At 41.2% G+C, this 22,150-nt stretch overlaps 2 long non-coding RNA genes across 2 annotated transcripts in view; one reads left to right on the top strand and one right to left on the bottom strand.

Moving 5' to 3' along the window:
• LOC308474895 overlaps nucleotides 1-16,977 on the top strand; it is a 19,677-nt gene extending 2,700 nt beyond the window's left edge. The window contains exons 2-3 of the long non-coding RNA XR_013985014.1: nucleotides 2,229-2,335; nucleotides 16,838-16,977. This is a non-coding gene — a long non-coding RNA (uncharacterized lncRNA). The remainder of the gene's footprint in view (nucleotides 1-2,228; nucleotides 2,336-16,837) is intronic.
• Nucleotides 16,883-22,150, bottom strand: LOC308474910. Its single transcript, XR_013985032.1, has 3 exons — nucleotides 22,054-22,150; nucleotides 20,285-20,350; nucleotides 16,883-16,983 (listed from the first exon to the last, which is right to left on the bottom strand). It is a non-coding gene; the product is annotated as an uncharacterized lncRNA (long non-coding RNA).

Raw genomic sequence — 22,150 nt, 5'->3', positions numbered from 1 at the left:
AGATTGGAGAGCCAAAATGATGGACTATGCAGAATTGGACAGAATGACAGGAAGGATTCGGAATCGACGAGATCAAAGATTTACAGAAGATTGGGAGAAGTTTATTCAATATTTGCAAAAACTAAGTGATAACCAGATTACGTTTGTAAGCTTTAAGGAAGCTCTGTGATGTGAAAATCTAATAATAAGTATAAATAATGAATTGAAGCTACCAGAATAATTAACAATAAGTAGGATTGTGTTAAAAGTTATAAAATGAAGGAAGTTCAGACAAACTGAGGGAAGTCAAAAGAATGGAATTAAGAGGTAATTAAGAAGTTTGAATGTACAACTTTGTTTTTTTTTTGTATTTGTAAACCAATAAAAATATAAATTAAAAAAAAAAAAGGATGAGAGCAGAAATTGCGTGGCAGTGGGAGGCCCCATTAGCTAAAGTGGTACCTCAGGATAAGAACGGTTTCCGGTTAAGAACGGACGTCCGGGACGAATTAAGTGCGTAACCAGAGGTACCACGGTATTTGTTTGCAGCTGTTATTTCACTGGTAGACCTTTTGGAAACTGTTTGTATTATCTTCTGGGCATGATGTCTTGCCTTCTGGAAACATGCTCAGCACATTGGAGAACAGGGGTGTGTGTTGTATTGCCTATCCTGCTCCCCCCCCCCCCCAATATGTCCTGTTTCTCTCAGGTGCAGTGGGAGGTCACTGTCTTATTCTCACCAGTACTGAAGTAAGATTCAGCTGGCAGTCCTCTTGGTTAATGTACTTAGAATGCAGGGGAGGCAATTTTGTCCTTTCCATCATACAGCAAAGTGTATCAAGCCCAACCTGGGATCTCAGTTATTACATCTTTGGGAATCACACTCTTGGGGTTTTCTTTAAATCTTCCTTGGAAGAGTTGAAAGAACCTATCCTTTTCCTGCTCTTCAACCACCTTAACGATAGGAGCATATTTAAAGTTAATAAGTGTGGGAAGAGGTAACTAAACTGTATGCTCTCTTGTTTCCAGAACTGTTTTTGGAGGGGGACTGACTTTCTGTGTCTCTAGAGAGTCTCTTCAAAAGAACTCCGGCACAGGAGTCCCTAATGATATAAATTCTGTGGCAGTTGCAACAGGCAGAGTTTACGATGATGGAATATTGATCAACAGATGTAGCTTAGCTCAGAGACTTGAATAGACATGGATTAGATGCAAGACCCCATATGTTCCCCATCTCCAATTTCATTAATCTTATTGTGTTTGGTGGCTATGAGATACTCCTTTATATCAGATTATGGGAAAGACCTGATTGATAACGCTATCTAGAGAAATATTTATTTTGTGTCAATGATAGTACTTTTGATTCTGAAAACTTTTGTGCCGCAGCGTGCCAGTTGCAGAAGTCCTTGAACTCAATGGTTCTTTTTATTATGTGATATGAGATCTTTGTTCTTTGTAAATGAATAAAGAGTAATGGAGAGAAACGTTGGACTTTTTCTTTTAGCTTTGCCGTCACTGATTAAAGAAGCTGAAGGGGCTTTCTAGAAATAAGCTCTGTTTGGACCAGGCACCTTAATTAAATTGATTGCTCAATTACTTTTGGACTAAAAGAAAGAAAGAAAGAGCAACACTTGATTAAAATTCTGCTCTGAAGAAAAATGAACACCTGTTTTTTGTAAACACTGCAGCCAGAGGGATCTCAGTCAATGCTTGCAAGAGAAAGAAGCACTAGCAAGTCGTGTTTGGGGAAGAAGCGGCAGCCCAGGACAATCCAGCAAAAGAGGGAAAAGGACATGCGTTTACATGCAAACAAAAGATAATCTTAAAGCTGTCACCTTAAGGGGACATACTAAGTTTTATTTGAATACTAATCAGCTTGCAGAATCCAGCATACAGAACTGTTGATAGCTGGCTGGGGATCAAGGGTGCTTTTCTGCATCTGGCAACAACATGGGTCATTCTGATTCCACTGTAAGCACATGTCAAAGAACGGGAGTCACTGAGGGGCAAATTGCTCCATTCATCTCAAAGGATGGGACTCACCCAGCACAGAGGGAAGAGTGATGCCATATTGTACTTCCTTGAAATGTGTGAATAGCATCAACTGAAGCGAATGGCAACGTGCTTTTCCGAATGTGGCAAATGGATGGGATGAGGGAGAGATTTAGGATCTGTGCTTGGTTTCTGCTTTTGGCTCCTTGCACTTCTCTCTCTTATCTAAAATGCATCTTGCCCATTTCCTCTTGCAGGGACACATTATGCTCTGGGAGAGAGAGGTGCAAGATCAGTTCTGGATTTGATGGAGAAAAGTTTGGACAGAAAGCCTAAGGGAAATATGCACCCTATGGCTGCAAAGGTATGGATTTTTGTCCCATCTGAAACAAGCCTGGAAGGGAGCTACATGTGAATACAAAATGGCCAACTCTTATACTCAGAACAGAAAGCTACTAATTTTATAGTAGTCTGCTGCCTTCCTATTTTACAAGTTAATCTTCTTTCTCCCGAATCTAAGTTCTGTTCCTGAATCTACTCTTTTCCAGTTACTGCCAGATGTCATAGATCTCCAACCCTCTTTTCATTTTTAAGATCTATGAAAAGAAGGGGTGGGTGAGGGAAGATAGATTTTTGTAGCCCCTCACTGACTTACATCACTAGAGGCCTTATTGCTTGATGATTCGCTGCTGCTTGTGCGAATTGTTTCAACTGAACAAAATTGATTTAAGGTTATGCAAAGTGATGATACAGAGCCTAGGGCTTGCCGATCAGAAGGGCGGCAGTTTGAATCCCTTCAACAGGGTGAGCTCCTGTTGCTCAGTCCCTGCTCCTGCCAACCTAGCAGTTCAAAAGCACGTCAAAGTGCAAGTAGATAAATAGGCGGGAAGGTAAACAGTGTTTCTGTGTGCTGCTCTGGTTCGCCAGAAGCGGCTTAGTCATGCTGGCCACATGACCCGGAAGCTGTCTGCAGACAAACGCCAGCTCCCTCGGCCAGCAAAGCGAGATGAGCGCCACAACCCCAGAGTCGTCCACGAATGGACTTAATGGTCAGGGGTCCCTTTACCTTTAAAGTGATGATACAGCAGTTTCCCCTATAGTGCTTGACCCATGATGGTTCTTTCACACGTGCAAGTCATCATATTATTTTCATTCATAACATTTCTGCACACCCTTTATATAAAGTACTCAGTGTAGGTATAAATATATAAAAATTGAACAATAAGATCTGTTTCATCCATACCTAGGCTGGTGATAGGCTATATAGCACAGGGTGCAGAAATGGAACAGGCAACCCTCTCTTCTACCATGCAGGTATTGCATGCAGAACGAGGACTCTTGTGTGTGGTGGAACATCTGGTCAATAAAAAAAAATCTGAGTGATACAGGGAAGGGATGCATCCTTCACTCTGTCATCATATAAAACAATAGCGAGTCTTGGGCCACCTCACCAACACAGTTATTGCCACATAAGCTTTATGCTAGTCTTTAAGGCACCACAATATTCTTGTTTTTCCTGTGACTGGCTATCACAGCTGTTTTCTTCTAGAAAGGCACCAGCCTTTCTGAACATTGGGTACCGGCACAGTTTTCATGAGCAGGAGATGGTGACCTAACCTTGACTTCTCCCTTTCCCACTAGGTAGATATACCATAACAGTCCATCAAATTCTCTGCATTCCATCTTGTTTTATGTGTAGGTTAAACAGCATTCATATATGTTTATATGAGGGTGGGGATCCAGAATAGTAACACCAATCATCCCTGTTATATTACTGAATGCCTCTGTGTTTGTAGAACTCTTTGGGCCACAAGAGAAGAACGAAAGGTGGATTAGAATCATGGGAATAAATACAACAAGGTTATTGTTTGAGTTGCAATTCTTCCTGCTTCTTCTACTTTCTTTTTCTTTCTTTTTTCTTTTTTCGAGGGGGTTGTGTAAAGTTCTGCAAATGATTGTATTAATCCAATTATCATATGCTTCTGCCATGGGTTTCAGTGGCAGAGTTCCAGTAATTACTCTTCATTAGTATTCATTAGTACCAGGTCTTGCCTGATCTCAAGTTCATGTTGAATAAACTCGGCTGTAATATTTTTGATATGGGCTAGATGTAGAGGTCACCGTGGAGGCATTAATTAGGCCTGGTCGTCAGAAGATATTTTTGTGGCTCTTCAAATGAGTTTTGCTTCAGATGCGCCATGGCTTTCCACTTGTGAAGTGTGAGCAGATATGCAAAGCAGAGTTAGCAGCAAAGCCGACGCTTCAGCGTCCTAAGAATCTAAGAGCATAGGCCACAAGAAAGCCCAAACACACACACTGTCTGCAACGATCTTCCAAAAATGCACAGTGTTTCGGGACCATTTCTTTACAACTCTGACTTAAGCATGTATCTTGTGAACTCAAGTTAAAGTGGAAAGCGTGGGTGCTGGAAAATGACGCTGGGTGATTTTCTTGGAATAGATTTCTCCCCCAATTAGATGTTGTAAAGGATTGTAAGATCTTGAAGACATCTCTAACCAAATGCTAGACTCTGGAGGATTGGGGGAAAGAAATGGTAAAAACCAGCATGCTTGTATATTTTCTTTCTTTTTTTTTTTTTTAGGAAGAAGAGTTTGGATTTGATATCCCGCCTTTCACTCCCCTTCAGGAGTCTCAAAGCGGCTAACATTCTCCTTTCCCTTCCTCCCCCACAACAAACACTCTGTGAGGTGAGTGGGGCTGAGAGACTTCAAAGAAGTGTGACTGGCCCAAGGTCACCCAGCAGCTGCATGTGGAGGAGCGGAGACGCGAACCCGGTTTCCCAGATTACAAGACTACCGCTCTTAACCACTACACCACACTGGCTCTCGTATATTTTCTTTTTTTAAAAAAAATCCTTTAGACCACTTCTTCTTTGGCAATGCTGAGATACGTCTCAGAGAGGAAGAGAATAACTTTCTTGTGCAAGAGGAGTAGACATCTTCTTCGTTCAGAGGCTGTATACTACTGAAAGCCAGCTTCTGGGGAGTAACCGCAGGAGAGTCTTATTGATTTCATGTCCTGTTTGTGGGCTTCCTATAGACATAGAATCACAGAATTATAGAGTTGGAAGGGACCACAAGGGTCATCCAGTCCAACCCACTTCAATGAAGGAATCTTTAACCCAATGTGGGTTAAAGAACCTCAGGCTCTACCAACTGAGCTGGCTGGCTGCCCTGATTCAGAAGGGCTTTTCTTATGTTCTTCTGTTTTGAGTAAAAATGAAAACTGCATAATAACAATTTTTTTAAAAAGAGGATGACATTGTTAAGCTCAAGCTAGCCTACACTTTACTCTCTATGCATGTATTTATGTATTTCTAGGTCAATGTCTTTTGATGTATTTAAAAAAGAAAAGAAATGTAACCTTATTTGTCTTTTCCATTTCATTAATTTTTGTTTGATTTTATAAAATATTATGAACTTGAAAAAGCAACAGCTATTCAAATTATCTCAGTAGGTCCCAGACAAGTTTGCAAGATATGGAGGCTTTGTACAAGAGATATTGATGGCTATTCGCAAATAGCTGTATCTTTCAGAAGTTTCATTTTTTAAAGAAAATAATTTAAATAATAGGTAAGCAAGAAAATCTTCAATGAACATTGTAGTCTTATGCATACTTTGGCTTTTGCCTTACTGAAATAGCAAATCACAAACATAATAAGGTGATGTCCAATAAGTCTGCTCTGAGTATGACTAACATTGGAGATCACCCAAAAATGTTAGGGCTCAGATACTGAGCTTACTGTAATGCTATGCCCGGTGTATTAAATACCAGGAGTACTATGGATGAGAAGCCAGTCTTGTCAGTAGAAGCCCTGCTGTCAGGGACTGGACAGAGGAGGAATTGTGGAGATCGCCTCCCTAGCCTGAACCTTCCAGAGAAGAGGAAGACAGTATAGATTTACAACAGTGGTTTGCGGGAGGTCACAGCTCAGAGGCAGATGAAGGGCAAAGCTGGGAAAGTTGGGAAATAATGGGAAAAGTGTAAATGGCTTACACTTATCACGAGAAAGCATTCCAAACCCTCCTCCTCCCAGAACCTGGCAAACAATGAAAGTAGGAGAGCAAAGGGCTCAGAGACAAATGGCCCTAAGCGGTCACCGTAAGGTGGGTGGTGCTGCTGATGATTGAGGAAGTGGAGAGAAAGGGGTGGTGGTGGAGATTTACTCGGAGCAACACCATTACTCCAAGAGGCTGCATTTCTAAGCTTCTCTCTGTGAATATTGAATAAAAGACATTGGAAAGAACTTTCCTTGTCTTATCTATTCCTGGCAGCCTACCGTGGGGGGATTGGATTCCCTGATGCCTGACACCTGCACAAGGACTTTTGGTTATGTGACAGGGCTGTCTCCCATGCATCCTGCTCATTGGCGGGGCAGGGAGTGTGAAGAATTCCAGAACAGCATGCGGGAAGAGGAGAGTGGGGAAACTCTTTATTCTGGAAAGCTGCAATGATGAAAAATTTGCCATAAACTGTGGCATTGAATTCTATTCCAGTTCATTATTTGCTGTTCTGAATTCCTTTTGGTGTTTTCTTGTGCAGAATATTTAAGAATCAGCCACCCTTTTCCCCATGAGTAGGGCTAGGTAGGTTTTACTTTATTAAATTTCTCAGAGTTGCATCCAATGCTCTTCCAACTTGGAGTACATCCACTCAAATGAAATGATGCAACAACACTTCGCAGCATTCAATGGGTCTGTTCTGAGTAATACCTTGGCTGAATGCAGTCCTTAGTCACCAACCACAAGCAAAACCAACCAATATGTACAAGCTACAAAAATTTAAAACATACCAAAAAAAATGGAGACACAATCATACTGTCAACCAGGTTAACATATCAGATTATGGCAACCTATAAAACTGCTAAAAAGCACCACTGACACAATTATAAACCATCCAGTTCTGAGGTGGGGAATTAACAGCCAATCCCTCAAATATGCTCAGGTGCCTGGCAGTAGAGGAAAGTCTTAACTCCATGCCAAAACTATGGTAAAGTTGGGGTCAGGCAGGCCTTGCCTGAGGGGAGAACTTTGCAGATTTTAAGGGCTGCAGCTCAGTGGTAGACTTGCCACTTTGCATGCAGGAAGTTCTCATATGTTGCATCACACCACCCTCTTTTCTTGCACAGCAACCAGAGTTGTGGCACTCCCCCCTCTGTCGCTGGTGTGGGCTACAGGAGTTTCCTCTTCATTGCTCCAGACCACAGCCCTACCCCTCTGTCCTCACTGCCCCTACCATTTGGCAGCTCCTGAAGTGTGCTCTGTGGGAAGGCACTTTCCAAGAGTGTGTGGTGGTGACCAGTGCTACATTCCTAGAAGAGGTGCCAGAACTCACCATGAACACCTCCCTTGTTCTCTTATAATGGCAAGGTGCCCACCTGAGACGTGCCAGAACTGAGTTTTGGTGAGTTCTGGCTAGGGGGAAAAGCCCTGGTGGTGATCTTAAGAGAGAGAAAGAGAGTGAGGTGGATCTGGCACTAAACACTGCTGATATATAGCCCCCAAAACATCCCACTGAAGAATAGGGCCCTCATTGGGGGAAAAGTTCCACACACTGGTAATGAAGAAGGAAAAAAATTACATTCCTTCAACAAATCTGTCAATAGAATCTGTGTTGCCAAATTGATTTTCTACACTTGGAGGTTTCTTGGCTATGAAGATAATAAAGCCTCATATTTAATGAAACTACCTTGGAAAGAAGGCATTCTAATATGCCTCAAATTTTCTGCAATAATCATCCTATTGGCTAAGAGTATATAGAATGCTACGTTTTTAGTTGTGTTAACATGGGAAGCAGAAATTGTGATGGGACCATAATAGGGTTGGATTAGTTGAATTTTGATGAGACTATAAAAGGGTTCAATTTGAACATTAGGCTTACTGACGTTTGATTTGAGTTTAGGAGTATGCTTGGGAGCAGAGGGCAGCAAAAGCTGCTGTTAAGTCATTTCTGTCTACAGCATGCCCTGGTAAAATGGGAACTTGCTGATACAGCAGGCATCTGTGTCTTTTGTTTTTGGTGTTCTCCCACATTGAACTGTAGCAGAGTGGAGAATCAGGCTTGATGGGCTCCATATTTTACAACGCGCAACGCAACCCAACATCTGGGAAGCACTTAATGGAGAATTAATCTTGTTTTTAATGTGTGGGGAGCAGGGATAGCCCTAGGCATTTTGTTCTTGATTATTTGTGGTTAGTTTTATTTTTCCATCCTGTTGTCATGGTTTGCTGCCAAAAAAAAAAGGCAAGAAGGAAAGCTTGGCAAGCTGTTGGGAAATAGACTAACCTGTAAGGTGTAATGGTGTGCTTGTAATATGGAGATTATTTGGTCTGCCATCCTAAGTTTTCTTCTTGATGAACTCAGTGGAAATTACCTCCTGGCAAACAAATAAACCTAGGATTAGGTTGTTTGTGTCCAGCTGGGATACTGAGTACACTGGAGGTTATCATTATTATCATCATCATCATCATCATCATTATTATTACAATTTATTACCCACTGTTCAGCCCAAGGTCCCTAGGAGGGTTATAGCAAATGAAACACACTATTAGAGGGTACCTTCTCCAGAAATCTATCCCCTGTTTCTGGGAATAGGAACACAATAGGCTATTCACTAATTAACTAAGGTCTGCTTTACACATGCCTGCTCATAACTTGCTATCTCATCATTTGATGGGCTCACAGATGAAGCAAACCACTTTCGTTGAACAGTATTGGATGCAATCCAGCACGAGTTTGTTGCAATTTAAGGTCCATGGAAATCTTTGGAATTTAATCACCCATTTCTGTAGGCAGATGAAGCCCTACATGTGTGTCCTATCGCAGGACTAATAACATGATTTTTTTTAAAAAAACCTTTCCCTCAGAAAATGGGCAGAGGATCCAATGCATGAGATTTTTAGTACAGCTTTTTCTCTTTTTAAGGCAGTAACATGGCTCAATGCTAAGTCAAGAGAATATGAACGGGAAGCATTGCAAAGAGCTTTGCTCTAAGCTATTTGGTTATAAAAAGCATTTCACATTGCAAGTACAACATTAGGAAAAGAAACCAGGCACTTCTGATGAAGTACCACCCTTTACTCGTGATACAAAATGAAAGTTTCCTTTATTTGTGGCTAAGGGAAAACTTAAGCGCAAGGAGAACTTATCTTCTGTCTTGCCTTGCCTGGCATCTTGTTTTAGGCGCCCGCTTTGTTTCTAGTGCAGGGAAAGAAGGATGTGTCTTTAATAAACAAGCCTGGGAACTAATACAAATCCATGTTGACAAATGCTTGTCAGGAAGAAAACCAAAGACGCAAAATCAATACACAGCCTTGCATTAAATCTCAATGCTTAGAGATAGATATCTTTGCTGTTCCTTTCTCTCTCTCCCCTCCTTTTTTGTTTACTAAATAGCTGTCCCTGATTAATTTAGGATAAACAAAAATGTGTAGACTACAAAAGTACCCCCCCACCCACGCAGATGATAATAATAAAAAGTTTACAGTGAACCTTTTTCAAACAGTCTTGTATTTTATTTTAAGGGGGAACAGGAAAAAAAGGATACAGCCCACCCCTCCCAGCCTTCTTTCTTCTGACACCATTTTACTTTAGAAAATCTCAAAGTACAAGTGAATACATGACACTCGTGATGTCTCCAGTGTACACATTTTACGTTTGATTTATGACATTACTATATAGGTGCACTTGACAGCTTTCAGATTGAAGCAGAGACAAGAGAGCTTTAAAGTGAGATGGGTTATCTGGGTAAATCTATCAAGGGTTTCATCCTGGGAGAACAAGGAGAGAGGCTTTGTAGAGCCCTGCTGTGTAGCAAGCCTCATGCTGAGCACATCCCAAGCTCCCTGACAGTTGCGCACAGCCTTCACTGTAATAACGAATAAAAGGGAGCTCCCTGTAGATTACAGATCTTCCGTGTTTTGACATTGACCTTAATACATAATTTAACCACAAAGCCTGAGAAGTGTGGAACAAGATAAGAAAAGACCACAGAACTGGCAAATAAAGTGATGTTCAATCAGAAATCATATTTGTTCCTGATAGTGGAGATGTGGGCATTAAAAAGGGAGACAGAGAAAGATTGAGGGGAAAGAAGGAGAGAGAGGGAGAGATTGAGGAAAAATGATCTGGGTTATTTGAAGAGTTATGGATCTGTTTTAAAGGACATATGGCTGTCAAGTACAAATTTGCCTGGGAAAACATGGTAAAACACACACAAAGGAGTCAATAGTTATTACATTTTTCAAAATTGGAGGTTATTTCTTTTCTTGAGCAGTCTAAGCATGCCTTTAAGACTGGTCACTGTGTTCACACACAAACCTTGAACTTGGGGGTTGCAACAGGAATGATACAATGCCATGCATGGATGATGCTTGGTTTGGGAACTCGAGGATACTTATGCCTTAAGAAGAAGAGGTGGTTTTCTTCACCCATTTTATGGACAGAAACTACCTTTCGTGCAATAGAGAAACAGGGTGGTGGCATGGTAATAGTATATTTAACATATAGAAACAAACAAATGCAATCCCATACAGTATATGTCTACTCAGAAGTCAATCTTAGGGTTACTCAGTATATAGGACTGCACTGTTAGATGTTCATAATTAAAGCCCAGTGTAAATGTTTTTTATATTATTCCTCATTACAAGGATTTTGAGCAAATTTTAACCAAATTTACACATGTTTAAGCACAGTGATTTTCAGTGGGAGCAGTTAATATGCTTAAATCTCACTCAGTCATTTCAGTCTCTGCCACTGAAATGGTAAAAGAGAATTTCCGTATGCAACATTAGTGGTTTATTAAAAGGCTGCCAGAATAACAAATTATTAGCTAGTGTGTGCCTGGGCACAGAAAGCAGAGTCCAGAAACAACCAGCATTCGTATGAACATAGTTTGGCACAGAAAAGTCAAGATGGTTTTGTAAAGGGAGACCATGCACAGAATTTTGAAAGTTAAATGTCCCCAGGTATGATATCCTGATTTATTATCTTAGCATTAGCCTGGAATCAGATTTTTCAAGAAGGTTCAGAGTAGGTAACAATACATTTCATTTATGCAAAAATCCTCCAGGATATTATCCAGCACAAGATCCACAGAGATTAATGAGAGCTCCATTCATGTGCATGGGAACTACCTTCTAAACCATACAAGCAAGGGCCATCCCAAGTTCACCTATGGCTCTTCCTTCCTCTGACTGCTTTATCAAGTTCAGTCTATTACATTTCAAACAATGTCTATAGCTTATGGTACACTGAAAAGCTCTTGCACAATGAAAAAATAAAACCTAAACATTCTAATAATTGTTAGCATTTAAAAACCAAACCCTGTGATTTGTGGTAAGATCTGTTTTTTTTTATACATTCATCAATAATAAAGTATTTGTGCTTGCAACAGCTATGGTTGGTATGCTATATGCTAGGTTCTTTATCAAGAGATTCCTCAATAAGGAGATTAGTGGTTTTATTTATTTATTGCATTTATAACATGCCTTTCCTACAAGGAGGGCATGGCTGTGCACATGCTACCTTATTTATCTACACAACAACCTTGTGAGGTAGGCTATGTAAGAGATGCCCACGGTCATAGCTGAGTGAGGATCTAAATTAGGGTCCCCCTAGCCCTAGTCCAACACTCTAAGCACGACAGCCTACTATCTCTGTCAGACAATCTTCCCTAAACTATGCCAGACAATGAATATATATATATATATATATATATATATATATATATATATATATATAACTTAAAGCATCCATAGGGGATTGGCATGGTTTTCTAAACTCTTTCTGCCATACTGCTTCCCCGACCTAACTATCCCAGTCCTGAATCTATTAGCTCCAACAAAGCAGGTGGTGGAGGAGGAAATAAATGCATGTCTATTTCTGCTGAAAGCGCTAACAACGGGTCAGGGATGGGGTGCAATGGAGTGGGTTAGATCAGGAGAACAGTGTCAAGGAAAGGATTAAAACCCTGCTCCCCAGTGCCACTTCTCTGGTTAGATTTGGACCCCTGCTACAGCTGTCTTGAAGTAAAAATAAAAATATGATCATGGATCACGCATAACATATGTAGCGTGAGCCTGAGAGACAATTTGTGCACCAGCATCAAACTTCCTTGCAGCTTGAGCATGGGTGTACTCAAAGGAACATTTTGTTCCCGCCCGGACACTGAGGTCCAGTGCTGAGGGCCTTCTGCTGGTTCCCTCACTGCGAGAAGCGAAGTTACAGGAACCAGGCAGAGGGCCTTCTCGGTAGTGGCACCCGCCCTGTGGAACACCCTTCCACCAGATGTCAAAGGAAAAAACAATTACCAGACTTTTAGAAGACATCTGAAGGCAGCCCTGTTTAGGGAAACTTTTAATATCTGAAGGACTATTGTTTTTTAATATTTTGTTGGAAGCCACCCAGAGTGGCTGGGGAAACCCAGCCGGATGGGGGGGGGGGTATAAATAAATTATTATTATTATTATTATTATTATTATTATTATTCCAGTGGAATAATAGGAAGGTCCAACAGACCAGGCCGGTATGTAATGGAAGCTGAGTGTACCCCAATCTTTTGCAGTGGTTCCTTGACAGATATGTGGGGCTTCTATGACTGGCAATCGGGGGGAAAGTTCCACTCCGATAGATTTGGAAACCACTGTTAGAACACGGAAAGATCTGGAGCACAAACCTATGTCATCACCAGAGCTACAATTATTCCCACCCCACCCCGTCAAAAGAAAACAACAAGATTTCACAAGTCATTCAGATAGAAGGGTGGGAGATCTGCTAAATTTCTGTGCATTATATATGTGGCCAATATAACAACCGTAATGGTAGAGAACATGTACGTGCGGAACAATAAAAAGATGCTAAGCAGGCCTTTCCATGTGGCGGGTACACAGTTCTTGATTTTCTCTTTGGTTGTAACTTCAAAGCTGAAACCAGCCATAAATCATTGGCAGGGTGGGAAATGCAATAAAAGACTTGGAAAGACACCATCAGGGGTACATCAAATGTGGACTTTTAAAAAGCACAAAAAGATGCCATGGCTCTGAACTTCGAGCCAGCACATCACCTAGTGATGATGTCAAATGCAGGGCCAAAAGGAATACGCTCAGTCTTAGAATGCACACACAATCTGATGATTTGAGGATGTGAATATCATCAAACACTGATATGTCACCAAGAAGCACAGAATCAATCAGAAGGCATCAAAGAGCTATGCTAACACGGCATGCAGGGAGAAATTCTGCAAACTGCCAAAGAGCAAGTCAACAATCGTTATCTGCACATTTCTAAAAGACTTCATATTTGTAGGAGTAGCTGCATATTGTATATAATGTGAAGTATAATGCTGTTGAGAATAGTGGTGGAGTGGTACATTTTGAAGTGCAAGAGCTCCTCATGAAGTCTCCATAGTCACACTGTCAAGATTTAATAGACATGCTTCCAATACAAATCCAAAAAAATGCAGGCAGTTGTGTTAATCCATTATTACACACACACACACACACACCAGCAGTATATAGCATAATAACCAATATATCAGGATTAACGTGGCTGCAAAGTTATGAACAACTTTCTGGGAATAAGCTGAATTGAACTCTGTGGTGCTCAGTTCTGACTGCATAGCTTAAAGTTGTAAAACACAGTGGATGTTAGCAAAAGATAAATGCAACCTTTATCTTGTAGATGGCTAACACTTTGCTTAGGGGTTCAATTTGCCCCCCTCCAATTTTTGATGGCCCTTCAATATTCAATTGATTGTGGTGATGGCAGCAAAATGTTGTGCTACGTTAAATACAGAGGTTTAAACCTCTCTGCTCAGCCTGGGAATGCATCAGAATGCAACAAGTCCCTCCTCAACTGATCCACATGCTGCAGCAAAAGGTGGGCCTGTGTGCAAGAGAGTGGTGTGTCTACACCCATTGCTGGCATGTGGTCCCCTAGAAATTTTTGCTATGGCTTTTAAAGGGAAATCCATACAATCCTGCAAAAAAGCATTATTTAAAATAAACTGCTGGTGTGAAGGAGAAACCTCATAAAATAAAAGAATGTATCCAGCCTCTGTATGATTGTTTCCCTAATTTTCTTGTTTCCTTTTGTGCTAAATTGTTACAAGCAAACTTGAAAGGCTCATGTCATCTCACCCATTCACCAGAGCAAGGGCAGTCTTTTCAATTACCCTGGTGCTCTGACAGATGATGTCGTAACTCCTGCTATGAAAAAAATAAATAAAATAAAGTCCTGGAGCTGAGATTCCCTGGATTGCTCCTCCACAGTATCACTGGCTGAGAAGAAAAATGTCAGGAGCTGTATTTTGTCACGTGTTAAAGTCTCCAAGCCAAGCACAATCTGGCCACTGGCATTGAGGAAATATTGGGCACAGGAGAAACTCTTCCGAAGTAGATATATATGGAAAGAAATGAAACAGAAGCCATAATATTGGAATTAGCTCAGGAAGGGAGAAAAGTGGATGATTGAGGTAGCAGTGAACCCATGCCCTGGTTCAGGCCTGCCAAGCCATTTTAAGCTGCTCATCAGCTGCCATACTGTGATGGGTAGGAAAATATCTGTATCGGCTCTGCTGAAGAACAGAGATAAAGATTGTCCTCCCCATCAAGGTACTGGGAGAATAGGTTTAAATCTCTCTGCCCAGCCTAGCATGATGATGGGACAACTTGAATGTCCATTACAGTGCTGCACTGGGTGGAGAGGAATGGAATGTGGTGTGTGCATGGATGCATGCATGCATGTGTGTCAGCACAGAGAGTGTGACTATTTTGGCCATGACTGCTGGTATGTGGCCCTGAACGAGTTGGCCAAACCCAACTTCAGCCCTCAGCCCAACTATCATGGAGGGGAGATAAGGCAGCAGAAGAAGGAGGGTTCACTACAAGTACATGCTACTTGTAATAGTGAAGCTTCCCTTCACAGGATGGTTGAGCAAAAAGGGGTCTTCCATCCTCACATCTAATTTCGGCCTTTGAGCACCATCAGTTAGATCGCCCTCTTTAAAACCTATGATCAATGGAAACCCATTCAATACAATCAGTGCTGACAGTGGTTGGCAAGGCTTTACACACTTTGCAAACTAGACCCCCTCCATTAACTCAACCTTTGATGTTTCATCAGACTCAAAATACATGATCCAGAAGGAAGCTATGCCGTGTTTCCACATAAACCGAATCGTTCTTAAACAGGACTGTTCTTAAACCAAGGAACCACTGAATTTGTGTCCTCTTCAAGGAACAGAGGAATCAGAATCAGAATCCCCCTTCATGTAAAGGTGGTCTACACGGGTATATCAGCACACACACAGAGTTCCTTCACAAGCCAGTTGAATGCTTGGGTGGCAATGTGGCGTAGTGGATGGGGTGAGTCAACAAGGCCCCACAATCCCCCTTGTGCATTTTTTCAACGTATGTAGGTGGTCATCCTTTTTGATTGGCAAGGACTCTCCAGGCGCTTAGTCTTTCCCATCACCTATCCAATCCTTTTAACAGGACATGCCAGGCACTGAACTCTGAGCCTTCTGCATGCAAAGCAGTTGACTCACCAACGAACTGTGGCACCCCCTCCTCACATTATTTTCATCGACACTTTACTGAGGAGGTGTGTGTTGGCAATGCCCATGTGGGACCCTGCCCTTTTCGGGTATGAACCTTTTTATTGCAGATAAATTGATTTAGGACAGGATAGATAAAGCTACTGCTATAGCAGTGACAGGTTTTGAAAAGGAGACTAGGCCCTTAACCTAGTATAAAACAATATCATAACAACCTACTTGCATGACACAGGCCATTTTATAAGACATGGGTTAAATGGGTGTCTTGTGTGTACCTACAATGCAGCCATGAGGCACTTCAGAAGTCTTTGCTTCAGTCTGGGGTTTATTAGACAGATCCCACCTTGCCTTCAACAAGTCTGGAATCTTTCCAAACGATCCCACTTCAGTTCAAGATTCACTTGAATCCACTGCAAGGTCCTAATACTAATACTAAAATGTTTTTCTTGGAGTTTTTATATCTATATAATATACTTAGTATATGCTGATATACTTAGTATATAACTAACAAGAGAGTTTGAAATTAGGCTTGTGACTTCATTTTTTAAATATAAAAATATATATAATATATAATAAATATAAAAATAGTGCTTAAACATATGGGTGTGATTCAACTAAGTTACTTAGAAAAGACTCCTTGAAATAAGCATGGCTAAGTTAGGTCAAGTAATGTCAGTGGGTCTACTCTTAGTTGAAAAGTATCCAGTCCAATTGATTTCATATTCACAATGTCTTGACATTTTTTCCCTCCATTTCACTATATGAAAGTTATATGTCCCAACTGTATCTACTAGGTGCCCACTATCTGACACTGGGTGTCCATTTGGCCATACAACTATTAGGTTTTTTTTTTTTTTAATGGCCTTGCCTGACTTGCTTCCAGAGTGTACCATTCTGAGGCTTCAGCCTTCTGGAGGAGAGTATATGGTTAAATAAGACTTAAAGAAGTAAAGCAAGCTGACAGAGCCTTTTGGGATTCCTCATGGTCCTGCAATGAGTAATAACACCACATGTTAATTGAATTCCCTGCTGTGTGGATTGAACAAGTCCCTTTCCCCTGCTATCAGGGACAGCCTGGCTGATTTATATCACTTGTATAAGACTAGGCCGAGAATAAGAACCTGTTATTCAAAGGGTCATTTTGCAGTAGTAGTGGAACTAAGTCGCCACAAGCAGCCGATTTTTGGTGTGATGCTCCTTTTATTCATTCGGCATCAGTGTACATGACACAAGGAAGATCCCTGTCCCAAGGAGCTGCCCAATTTGTTGATTTCTCTCATTGCCTCCTAGAAAACTTCAATATGTGAGCTGATCCAGGAGATGGTGAGCTGCAATCTTAAAGAGAACTGGAAATGGATTGGGACCCTCAGAAGTTGGGTGATCATACCATAAAATGCATCTAGACAGGCAAGGACTGCTGCTGACATTCATAACCGCTGTGGAGGTTTGTAATAAAAATAAGTGCGTAAGATTGCACATTATCCTGGAAATTTAAGTCTATCCACAATAAACATTCTGCTTCATATGGGCAGAGATGGAAATGTATGAATTATTCATATTAGTTATGAATGCATGTAACACCCTAGCCATCAGTATGAATTATGTTGCATGATAATTCAGCCATTTTGGGGTGTGGGTGTGCAGTTACACACAAGCTTGCAAAGGCCCCAGGCCATTTCTATGGCACTTTTATTGACACCAGCCACAGTTTGTTGACCACTCAGTTGTGCTTTCAGGAAAAATATGGACACAGTCCAACCATGATTTTTAAAAATGATTTTGTGTATTTATAATATTATTATTTAGAAATATTGCTTCTGAACCCAGAAATGGTATAGCAAGATACCATGGCTGCAAAAAGCCAACTGGTGTCCTACTTTATGCACCAGTGGCTATGGTGCCAGGTGTCAATCTGAGAGGTGGTTTTAAAACTCTCGTGAAAGTTCTAACCAAAGCATACTTTAAGAAGAGCGTGGAATGTATAAGGGCTTTGGAATGACGCAGTTAAAAATACCATCGCCATATTGGGAAGTTCTGTCGGAGGACTTAAGTCTGGGAGGAGAAATAGAGAAATAGAGCTGTTTTTATATTGTGGGTGAAACTTCTCTGAGGGACTTAAGAATGACAGTTCTGTGATTATGATGGAAAGAGCAATGTTATTTATGAATGCAATGATATATGGAAACCATCTCGATTTGAGGATTGGATGAACGGAAAATTCACACAGGATTATTATTGGTGTTTATCAGCTTAAGGAGATTATCAGAAGAGATCATAAAGAAAAAAGAGAAAATATATGAACAAGATGAGATGCGGAAACAGCAAGATAAGACTGGATAGAATTATGAACTTTGTTTGGGCTGATTCAGACATTAACGCAGTAGCAAGAAGATGATCAGAATCCCCCTTCGGATCTTGAAATATGGGTCCCCTCAACAAAATTTAAAATTCAGCTTTGTAATTCGGAATTTATGTGATGTGATTTGATTTGATTGGTCGGTTAATAAAAATTATTTAAAAAAAACAACTCTCGTGAAAGTTCAGTTTTAAGTGAAAATTTATCCTAACATACACTTTTTTTGCATGCAACTTTGCCCAACACATTTTTGCAAGCATTTCCCCAAACAGAATGCATTTTTGTATGTTGTTTTCTCTAAGATATGCATCTTCATGCAGACTTTTCCCTAATATATGCAATTTTGTACACAGTTCTGGGTTGGAGAAGTGCAGAGTACAACATTTGGAGAAGTGGGAATTCTGAAGGACAGCTGCATTTTGGTTTGTGTATTGTTGTGGGACGTGCAAATTAGGTAGGTTTTTATTCAAATGAATTTCACCCCATCTCTACCTATGCTCAAGCCAATTTAAATCTGGCCAGGTGGCAATTCTAGGTACATCTGGATATCTATTTTTTTTTTAAAAAGAAAGGCCGGGTGAGTAGCTTAACATTGTGTCTTACCTGTATTTTTTTTAGAAACAAATTCTCTTCTATTAAAAATAGTAGAACTAATTTAGTAGCATGTTCAAATAGGGATAATAAAAAAAAAAAATTCTGTAAGGAAGAGAAAATCTTTTGGGGCCCAATTACTGTTAATTTGTAATCCTGGAGGTCAAGTGCCTGATTAAATATTAACATAGGAGAAAGGTCACTGTCTTTTGCGATTCTCTCTGCCCTGTTTCAGTATTCCATCAGATACAAAGAGCTCTTTCAGTGAGCGTTTCACGAGAGAAGAATTGTTTTGCTTGAGCCTAATCAAGGCCTGCCTTATGGTTTTCATCTTCAAAAACGAAAACCAATCACTTGTGGTGTCATATCTATGGACGTTTTCATGGACTGGCTGGATGCAGAGACTGGTGGGACTGGTGGGAGGCACCAACTGGGGAACCCGCAAGGGAAGAAGGCTCAGAGCCAGAGGGTGGGTGGTGGGATGATGATGAGTGGTCAGAGGGAGAAGAGCAAGCAGCCTGGGAGGAGGAGTTGTCAGAAGGTGAAGAGGTAACAGGATTTAAGGAGCAGGTGGAGTCTGTGGCAGAGAGAAGTCCAGTAGCAGACATAGAAGCAGAGGCTGGACAGCAGGGAGACCAAGAGGTAGAGATGAGGCAGGCTGGTGAAGAAGCCAGGGGGTCTCCCCCTCCTGTTGGGACTAGCTCCTCTCCCCCTGGTCTCCCAGAATCAGAAGAGGTATGAAGAGGGCAGAGCAAAGACAGACAAAGCGTCGGAGTCTCGTGTTGCTTGGGAAGTACCTGGGGTAGGAGGAGACACAGGGTACTGTGAGAAAGTGGGGACCTTCAGTTCTTGCAAATACCTCATTGAGGCTAGACCTACTGGGAAGAGTTGCCACACTCATTAGGCCTGGCCTCCTGAGCTGTTTTGTTTCTTTGAATAAAGATAGGTAACTTCACTGGCACCATGCGAGTTATTGCTGACCTGCTCCTGACACCCGCCCTCACAGACGTCAATGCATCTAGTGGGTTGCTTCCTTAAAATGTTTGGATCATCAACCAGTAGGTGATACCCAGAAGCATCCAACTCCCAGTTCAGTTTCATAAGCTTCTTTTTGGGAATCAGATTCCCATCAGCTGTCTTTGGCATTCTTGACAGCAGTTGACCAACGCTGGCTGTAGGATAGCTACATCTGACTGCAAGCTCAGATTTTGGGCAACAGGCCATAGCTCAGCTGCAAAGCACGTCTCAGGTTCAAGCTAAAAGAAAAGGGGCAGCCTCCTTCTACCACCACTCATTATTGATGGTGTTATTAGTCTGGGGAAGGAAGCAGACATTTCCAGTCCTGAGGCAGCTTGGGAAGTGATTTTTTTTTATCAGAACCATGACAGGGGAAAGAGAGTTAAATCCTGCTCCCTGTGTCCCAGAGCCCCAATCTCTCTCTCTTGCCCTGCCCCAACAGCTGTTGCTTAAAGAACAAAAATCAGGCTTGTTCAATGTTGACATGTGTTTAGCATCACATCTAGTTCAGCCTTAATTTATTTAAACGAGCTGCATAAATCCCAACATGTTTCAGGCAAATAGCTCTCGATTAGCAAATAGAAGAGCAGATAGAGGCTACCTTTGGAAGAAGAAGAAGAAGAAGAAGAAGAAGAAGAAGAAGAAGAAGAAGAAGGTCTTAACAATTAAGCATTTCCCCCCTTGAAATAAATGCACACAATGAACACTGAGCAACACTTCAATGGCACATGAATAGGAATGCATTACCGTGGTATGAAGTGAATGATACTTACACCTGAGCAAGGGTGTGTAAATATAGGCTTGCAGCCCAAAACATGCAAATGAACATACCAGTAATTCTGCAGAGAAAACAAAATTTAAAAATATGTACAGGGATCAGAATTTATTTCCTCAAAACATAAGGAAAAACAGAAAACAAATCTCCTATGGTACAAAATGTAACTTAGGAACTTAGGCAACAAACATATACAGAATCAAACCACGAAGGCTCTGTGAACAGCAACAACAAAGCATTTAACCCTCAAATAAGCAAGGACTGGAACAGCTTTCCGAACCCCTCACCGATCAATAAAAAGAATAGGATTCCTGGCATAGCTTCATATCAAAAGGCTGGTCTAACTGGGAATGCTTGTCTAACGTGGGCCTCAAATCTCTGAAAGACTGCCTCCTTCCCAACAGACCCTGTCAGGTTTTAAGATCAGCAGGGCAGACCCTCTTGGTAGCTCCACTGCCCTCAGAAGCTAGGAATGTTGGGGGGTCCGGGAGAGGGAAATCTCTGTGGCAGCCCCCAAGTTGCGGAATCCCCTCTCCGCAGAGGTGTGTTGGGCACCTTCATAATACAGCTCTTGAAATCTGTTGGAGATGCACTTCATTGCTTTAGCTTGGATGCCTGAGATGTGCTTTTGGGACCGACCTGATTTGATTATTTTTCATGTTGAACTTAATATTGTTGCAACCCTCCCTGTTACCTCCTGGCAAAGGGTGGGTAATAAATTTAAAAACAGCAACAGCAAAGAGCATACTCATAGTTATATCCTCCATCTGAAGAGGTGGCAGGGCTACATGCTAAGTGCCTTATGGGCTGAGAAAGTTCCAAAGTACGTAGGAAACTGTGCTCCTAATGCAGCATTTTACACAAGCTTCTTGCCAGAGAGCTCTATTAGGTATTTAAACCTGTAGTCCTCCCAGATCCGAATCAAGGAGTAGTGTGAGAAAGGCATGTGCCCAGGGCAGTGGGGTGGGGTGGGGATCGAAATAGCATAATGTGTGAGAAAGAGAGCAGAAAACCTTTATTGCTACATTTTATGGCTATTTTTCCTTCTCAGGTCCATTGGCTAATTAAAAGAGGAATTAAAAAAATCAACTTGTTTTTAAGGTCTGATCTTATCAGCATTTTTTTTTTAAAAGTAAACTGCTTAAAAGTTTTGGTGATTAAGCTGTGTACGAATTCTGATAGACAGGTGGATAGATAAGCAGAGAAATTAAGACATATATTACTTAATAGCCTACTCGTAAAACAAGCCAAAACAAGGCGGAGCAGTGCCCACGTAGGTACAACCGGAAAGGTATGGTATATTTCTATTTATTTTCTTTCATTCATTTTCTCCCTTTCTTTTGTCATGGAATCCAAAGGTAGGCCCCAACTAGGCACACTGATCAGACCCAGGCACCTGTTTAGCTCCAGGAAGTCAGGGACAGGCTTTTTACTTATTTATTTTATTAAATTTATATGCTACCCTTCTTCACCTAGAAATCCCAGGGTGGTTTGGTAATATTGCTTTGCTAATATGGCGCCCTGAGTGAAGACAAAAGTCGCACCCTCCTTCCAGTATTTCTCATTTTCACAATAATTCATTTCGATACAGTTGCTTTTAAATATTTTCAGTAGGTACCTGCATAAATATAGGTATTATTATTATTATTATTATTATTATTATTACTTTGTGCCCTCTCAGCCTGGCACCCTGTACAGAGAAACCACCTTCACCAGGTTAAATCCAGCACAGGTAAAACGGTAGTCTGATTTGCCTTCATACTATACCCTGGAACCCTATTATATAGGGACTGTTGGTTATGTATCAATCAGCTCATCATTCAACTAATGTCTTGCAACAACATTAGCATGGCTCAACGGTAGC

The sequence above is a fragment of the Podarcis pityusensis genome (assembly GCF_964106645.2).
Source record: "Podarcis pityusensis genome assembly, chromosome: 4".
Classification (NCBI taxonomy): Eukaryota; Metazoa; Chordata; class Lepidosauria; order Squamata; family Lacertidae; genus Podarcis; species Podarcis pityusensis.
Note: the sequence above shows the minus strand (reverse complement) of the source record. Positions and strands in the feature narration are given on the sequence as shown.